At 40.0% G+C, this 7,901-nt stretch overlaps 1 protein-coding gene across 1 annotated transcript in view; it reads left to right on the top strand.

The window, feature by feature from the left end:
• LOC104273799 (formin-2-like) overlaps window positions 1–7,901 on the top strand; it is a gene marked incomplete at its 3' end in the record, with an annotated part of 14,054 nt that overhangs the window by 4,277 nt on the left and 1,876 nt on the right. The gene's annotated exons all lie outside the window — the stretch shown is intronic.

The following is a 7,901-nucleotide window of genomic DNA, read 5'->3' as shown; positions in this document are numbered from 1 at the left end:
TCTTTCCCTTATTATTTAAATATATAGAGCCTTGAAATAAAAGGATGGTGCCAGCTAAGGCTGCACATATACAGGCAAAGGGAGGATTTTATTGAAGAGGGGTCACAACTCGACCAAGAACTCTTTAAAATGCAGAATATTATTCCCTGTGCCTCAGCAGCTCTGAGCAGTATATATGCTAGAGACTGTATCAATCCAGATTTTACACTGCAGTAGCTTCCCCTGATCTCTACTTAAGGCATGAACTTGAATTGTTGTAATTGCTATAGCAATTTCAGTTTGAGCTATACTGTGGAGACAAATAAAGGCAGAAATCTGAAGACAGCATTAATGAACCTTTGAGTGGATGACTCTTGCTGATCATCATGTGACAACAATAAAGGGTCACAGTAAAAAGTAAAACCACAGACACTAATATTATATGAATGATACATGCTACTCCAGCTTTCTTTTGGTTTCCTCAGAGCTCTTTTCCTTTCTGAGAGCCAGTGCTTATTTTTCTCTACATTGGATGCTGGTTTATAATTTTAGTTCCAGTATACTTTGCTCACTAGTTGCAAAGGCCTTCATCCTGTGAACGCTAAAACAGATGGGAATGTTCACATTTTTTTATCACCACAACTAGCATTCACCTTGCTAATGTTCTATACTGAAGTAAACCAAAGGCTAGGAAAGAGACGTTCTTCCCTGTCTTTCCAGGCTGGATTTGATAAATCCCAAATCTGATTATGGAAATAGTATACAAAATACATTCTAATTACTAAATGTATTTGAGACAATACAACAAATTTACACAAAAAGATTGCCCTATCTTCAAAACCACCCCATTTTGTAAACTTCCCCATATGGTTTACAAAGTGAGCATGAGTTGTTCTTTCTAGGGGTGATATATTTATGACAATCGATAGGAGGATGCTTGCTGTTTTAAAAAGAACTGAAAGCTGATCAATAGCTTTCTTGGTTATTTTATCCAAACTGTGTACAGCCATTGTGTGTGTGAACGTCTGCAATAAAACAGAAACCAATGCCTAAGAGGGTAAAAAATTATGATTTTTTGTTCTCCACATATTTTTAAAAACAATTACTGGTTGAGACTTTAAAAACTGAGAGAAGAATCTCAGGAAAAATTTGATCTTTATCAACTTTTCCTTCAGACTAGTACATACTTGGTGCAGTAGAAATAAAATTAGAGCCTCTAAGTACTTAAATTAATCCCTTGTCTCCTACAGAAAAGGACTAGGCTGAAAAATCTGCCATTGTTTCATGGCATTTTGGTCTCTCTGCAGGCAAAAAGGTCCACGATCAAAGGCCTCATTTTTCAAACCTATCATTAAGTACTTTGGGAGTTGCCCAAGAAAACCAAAAAGACAATATGTAATTTTCAGCCTGATTTAACAGAATATGTTCTTCTCTAAGGAATGAAAATGAGGAGGCCCAGTTTCCTAGGGATTTTTATTCTTTGCTTCTTTCTCTGTCCTCTAGTAAAATAAATGTCTTCTCGTCTGCTCTCATTTTTCCCTATGAAATGCTTGCTTGTGATGGGTAGTCCTAAACTATGTGAATCCTGTTTGACTGACTGACACAATTGGTTCTGCTTATCTTTCCCCGCCCCTACCCAAATGTGGGTGAATTTGCAGGGGCTTAATGAGCACCATCTTAAAAGCTTGGCTGGTATTTCCTACTGTGTTCGGAAGCTATTATGAGGTCTGAAGAAATGGCTTTTTGCATAAATTTCACTCCTGTAGAAGATAAAATTCATAATTTAGACTCTTACTCTGATTTTGTCTGTACTTTACAACGGTTTAAATGCTAGAAACTGACTTATCTATGCTTTTTTTATAGCCTGGTAAGCAGCTATTTTACTGATATTTTTATGCACGATGTGGCCTATGCTGTGTTGCATTGAATTTGCTTAGCATATATTAGCCAGCAACTGCTGGCTATCTGCATTTGAAATAAAATTTGCCTGAAATGAATGTTGCGCAAGGAAAAGTGGGAGCTGTGCCACAAGATACCTTACTTTGCGGTAGGGACAAGGAAAAGTGGGAGCTGTGCCACAAGATACTCCCTACCGCAAAGTAAGGTAAAACAGATCTTCGCACTTCCCGACTGCTCAGGTTTGGTTGCAAATACTTGCATAGCATCTTGTGCTGCAAATAACGGATGTGCCTGGCTGCAGTATTTGCACAGGCATGGATTTTCAGACACTGTTCCTGTGACCTGATCCTGAACTGCAATGCATATATCTCTGGAATGCTGGCAGAGCTTTGTGTGAGGCTGTTCAGCCAGCCCATCCCATATAAGTAACTGTGAAAGGTTCCGTATAGCTTTTTTACGGAAAAGTATACTTTACAATAAGGTAGCAGTTAGAATATGGAAATGTTAGGGAAAACCAATAAACTAGCTTGTTGGAATGTGAATGTTTTTTGCCATGTCAAGCTGATTATATTTTTAAACATAAAAGCTCAGTTTCACAATGCATATATGTATTATTGTATTTAGGTGAGAAATCCTGCAGGTTAAATGCTTCAGAAAGATTTGGGTGCTAACCAGTGGGCATTCTGCAGCAGAGTAGTTGGCAAACACTGCATTGCTGGAGACCCTGCTTCTTCAGATATCTTAATTTTAAGTGTTAGTTCTCACTAGCTAGAAAATATACAGAAGAAAGTTCAGCATGATGTGGCAGACTTCGAAAATCCTAGTCATTATTTTCTCATGCACCTAATAAAAGACCCTAGATAAGCTAAACACTTGCCTAAGATAATTTCTTGCTGGGTCCAAGCTCCTTATAAAATAAACTTTTCAATATGTAAAACAGGTTTCTTATTAAAAAACAAGCTGGATCAACTCAATATAAATAAAATGCACGCGGCATTATTTCACTTCTCAGACGACATTTAAAAGAAAAAACAGAATCTCATATCCATTAGAAACTAAATAAGGCAAGGGCAGAACCATCTTCATCCCTAGCCACATTAACATAGTCTCTTAACCCACATTACATTTTCTGAACACCTGACTTGGCCTTGGCTAGTCAGAAGTGAGTCTGCTAGAGTTTGTCAAGTTAGAAAAGACAAGGAGATGGAAGGTGTGGGGACAGGAAACAATTTTCAGCTTTTCAGAGTATAGCTTTGGCAGTGTAAGGGAGTATTTAATGGTAATTGATGCTTTCTGGGGAGATGGCTTTTCCAGCAAACTCAGAGTGTCAGCCTGGGGAGGCTCCCTGCTCCTACAGGATGGCAGGAACAGGGACTTGGTTCCAGCACTGGACTGCTTGCTTATGAAAATTCCAGCTTTAGGAACACATAGTTGACTGGGAATATTCTGTTTAAATAAACCTTTCTTCATAACATCTGTATTACCATATCCCAATCAGTAATGTGACACCTGAGTAATTTAAAACAGTTCCATTAATCTATGTGCCTTTATCTCCAACCCAAACCTGTGCACACTGAGCCACTAATTAAAAAACAAATATCTGCAGGATGTGTATGGCAGAGGTGAGCATCCCCTAAGCTATCTCTACTCTCCTTCTCCAAGCAGCAGCGCTGTGCCCTCGGGGAGTGGGGAGAAGGGAGACTGGAGGAACCACAGTGCTGGGAGGAGCAGAGCCCAGGCCCTACAGTACAGTGCTGCAGCTCTCACACTGCCGCCATCTCACCCTCAGCCCTTCTCTGTGTGGAGGCAAGGCAGAGGGGCTGCCACTATCAGCCCAGGCCTTGCCTCCAGCTGTAGAGAATGAGGTCCAGGCTCCTCCAGCAGGCCTCCACCCTGGGCTGGCCCCTGCCCCCAGGTTGTAGAGAGTGAGTTCCAGGCTCCTCCAGCAGGCCTCCACCCTGGGCTGCCATATTGCAGCTTCCCCCCAAGGAGAGCGCCTGCCCTGGGCCATAGTGGCCCCACCTCACCCCAGATGCTGAGCCTCCCTAGCAGGCAAGAGGAGCACAAATCCTGTATGTTTATACACACATGTACACAGCCTGGTCAGCCTCTCTGGGCTGCTGTAAGAGCTGCATGTGCAGAGCCTGTCCGTCAGTCACCGTGCAGGGTGATGTGGGCATACACGCAGGACACACGGCACTGCTCATTCTAGGGATGCATTTTCTTTGCTGCTCCATCTTTGTTGCACAGTGGCAGTGGTGTTTCTGTGTTAGCAGCCACAGTGTTAGTGCTGGGGTGCTGTTTCTGTGGTTTTAAACCCTTCCTGCCCTAAAGGCTTGGCCCCTGTCAGGTGTGGCCTGTGGCAGCACAATGCCCATCAGCAGCAGCAATGGGGCAAGAGGGATTTGCTCAATAATTACTATTGAGGTAAGAATGAAATATCACAATAAATAAATCATGATGAGAGCTCACATGCCCCAAGAAAGCCATGTCTCCACAGGGTAGGCTCACCTAGGTGTCCCTCTCTCCCTGCTGGCAGCTCATGTTTGGGACAGGCCCAAAATACCAGGACAGCAACTGGTTGCCCCAGCCTTTTTGTGAGGAATTTGGGGGGAACTCTCCCACCAGGGTCCCAGCCCTGTCCTGAGGGCAGGCCCCTGCCTTGGCTGTGCTCCAGGAGGCCCAGGCCTGCACCCAGGTGTGGGCAATTCACACTCCCGGCAGCCCTTCCCCTCCCACCTGGGCAGGTAGTGCTCGGTGGAAGGGATGTGGTCACCTGTCCAGAGAGGCTGCAGTAAATGGTAATCCTCTTCTTGCAAACAATCACAATTTCGTAACAGGGGCCTGCTTTTTTAACAGCACTGTGTTAGCATGGAAGTTTCTGGGAGCGCTGGGACAATTCATCTTGAGCTGTAAGGTTTGACTCTCCTCTGCGTGTTGCCTTTTGCCTCTCCTGAGCTTTGGAGGAGGGTGAGAGGGATCTTAGTCTAGCCTCAAATCTCACCCTTTGGTATTTTTGACTGACCAGTGGAAAACATTAAATGAGGTTAGGCAGGCAGACTCACAGACTGTGCAGGCTCAGTTTTCTGTTGACAATTTATAGCAAGGTAGAAGTAAGTTAGAGGTGCTCTTAAAAATGAAATATCTTTTGGAACACCTAAACTCTCCTCATTTCCCCAGTTATTTTCTGTTGAAAGATTGGGGAGGGTTGTGTAGAATATTGAATACATTCTTAGCTTTTAAAATGTAGCTTACACTGATGCCAAAATGTTGTTTCTTGCTGACTTTTAGTAATATGTTTTTCTTCAGAAGCTAAAAGACTCCGGAGAATAAAGAAACCCTGAAGTATTAATACTTGTTTCTATGTTTGGCTAATGTTAACCTTTTGTGCTTTCCTACAAATGCTGATTGAGAGTTGTATCTACTACTGCTACTTTGAGGTAAGGTATTATGCCCCTATGCTCCTTTATTTATTTTTTTAATAACGTATTTTCTGTGCCTTCTGTGGAATAACTGGAGCAAATTCTTTCCTGTTCATGTGCAGACCTCTGTTCACATAAGTATGCCCGTTTTGGTGGTACTTTTTCACCGTACAAATCAAAAAAAATGCTGGTCAGAATCCATGATGGTTAGGTTACTATATTCAGAGAGATTATCTAGAAAAATGTTTGGCTTTTTTTTTTTTTCCATAGTTCTATTGCTGTTAGGATTACAAACACAGACTGGAAAAAAATTTTTTTTTGTAGTGTAATATATTTAACCTCAGGTAATATCTATAGCTATACATTTATGTGTTTTCTTGAAGGACTTATTCATCATGTGCTGTATGAAAACTTCTGGGTAATAATGCCAATACATGATTTAAACCATTATAAGTTTCTGGTTTTTAATTAAAAAATTAAGATCAGTCTTAAATTGACTGTCTTATAATCCCAGCTTTGTTGATGGTTTGGTTTTGCAGCATAATTTGCAGTGTTACTACTGCTGGTGAATTATCATTAGTTATAATTGGAGTGTGTTGAGTTTCTAATGCAAGTTTGCTGAGAAGCAAGGAAAGGGAATGTTTCAGAACATCACACTAATTCTGAATTTCCTTTACATATTCAGTATACAGTATCTTTATACTACTTCTGTGCTATGTAAGTTTCTGGCAGATTTTATTGGGAGAAGAGCCTTTAAAGTGGAGTGGAAGCTACAAGAAGTCCAGCTGTAATCAAGGGTTAGATCATTGTTAGTTCTAGTCAGCAAAAATATCCATCAAGGTAGTATACCTCAAACTCTACCTTTAGTAATTCTTACTGTGTATCTTCAGATGGACTGATATTACCCGAGCTTTCAAAAGCCTTTTGCAAGTATATAAATGCTGTAAAAGGTAAATTACTGCAACAAATTAGAAACTAAGTGGGATAGGAGAAACAAAAGCAGAAATTGAATCAAAAAGAAAAAGCATGGACTTAGCTTGGTCCTGCAGGTTTTGATATACTAGCCCTTTCTAGTATTTTTATGAATGCTGAATGCTAAAAATAGATGAATCACTTCATTAGGTAAGTGAAAAAAAAAACAACAACAAAAACCCCCCAACAAAACACTGAGTGTACAAGCTCATCTGATACACTTAAAACACTTCTTGTAGACAAGGTGCCTGAGCCATAGACTCCTGAGGACAGGACATACATCAGAATAGTAAGTGACCAAGAAGCATTTAACAATGACGACAGCCCAGATTCGTTAAGGTATTTAGCAACTCCTGAACAAAGAAGTGTGAATGTTTTTAAAGTGTGAATCGTACTCTTCTTTAATTAAGAATTATTAAGGCTGAGGAAAGCAAGTGAAACCTCTGGTAGGAAAAGAATAACAAAAATAAGAGGTAAACCAATAGGATGCATTTCCTTGGAATGATGTATTGTTTTACGCAGTCTCTGATGCAAGTGAAGTTGCTAGTAAAGAAGCTCAGAGGTGTGAGGAAAACATAGTCTTTCACAGAAAATGAACCTACTAGATTAGACGGTTTAGAGATGATAAATCATAAATGGAACTCTATCTAATTGCTTCTTGGCTGGTGTAGAATCAAGACATTGGCAATTTGGCATTCTTACACCTTTTCTTTCCATTTCAGTTACTTCAAATCTAAATTTTAAAAGTGGAAGGGAGCACATGTCTAGAAGTTCAGGAAATGTATTTATGAAGTATTGATGCTTATACTTCTAAACCAAAAACAGAGGAGAAGCAGCAACTGACTGAAACTGTTGCACAAGCTTCCAGAATAGTTAGCAACTGACAGTGTCTAAATTAATTATTACATCTATAGGGCAAAATAGAGCAATGCTTCACTGTATCCTTTTTCTTAGTAGCACTTGAATACTGCTATTTTTCTTGTTTGTTTTAGCTTGTTTCATGCCAGATGTTTTTACCAGGGAAAACAATGGTGTGTGTTTTAATATTGATGAATTGATTCTCCTGGGAATAATAGGGTATCTACCTTCTCAGAATACAAATTGTGAGAGGTTTTTTATAGTGTAATTACCATAATGCATTGAATTTCAAGTGTAACTCTTTAAAACTGTGGGAAGAACTTTTCATTTATTATCTTTCTTCTATTTACTTTCAGAGTGACTCTCCTCTTAAAATTATATATTGTGGTTTGGTGGCCTTTCAAAAGTAAACACATAAATCACCAGAGGTACCATGTAATTTGCCAGAGTAGCATATGCTTAAGCACCTTATAAACTATTAAATAGTAATAATATTTCTCTTTCTAAGGATATTACTTTTTTCATTTAAATAACTGCAGAACAATTGCAGGGTAATTAAGGAACCTTTCTTTAACTTTTTTTTTTTCCTCCAGGAACTCGAACACTGAAGTCCCGAAATTCTAAATGATTTGGTGACAGGCCGAGTTTGCAATGCAGGCGATAAAAACGGTGGAAAAAGAAGTGACTTTCCTAAAAGAAAGACTTTACACAGAATCCTTCCTAACGAACCAAGAGCGCAGCAGAAGAGCTGAGAGCTGCAGGCGGCTCCGT

Source organism: Apaloderma vittatum, unplaced genomic scaffold (genome assembly GCF_000703405.1).
Source record: "Apaloderma vittatum isolate BGI_N311 unplaced genomic scaffold, ASM70340v1 scaffold17125, whole genome shotgun sequence".
Classification (NCBI taxonomy): domain Eukaryota; kingdom Metazoa; phylum Chordata; class Aves; order Trogoniformes; family Trogonidae; genus Apaloderma; species Apaloderma vittatum.
The sequence above is the reverse complement of the archived record's forward strand: the minus strand, read 5'-3'. Positions and strand labels throughout refer to the sequence as shown.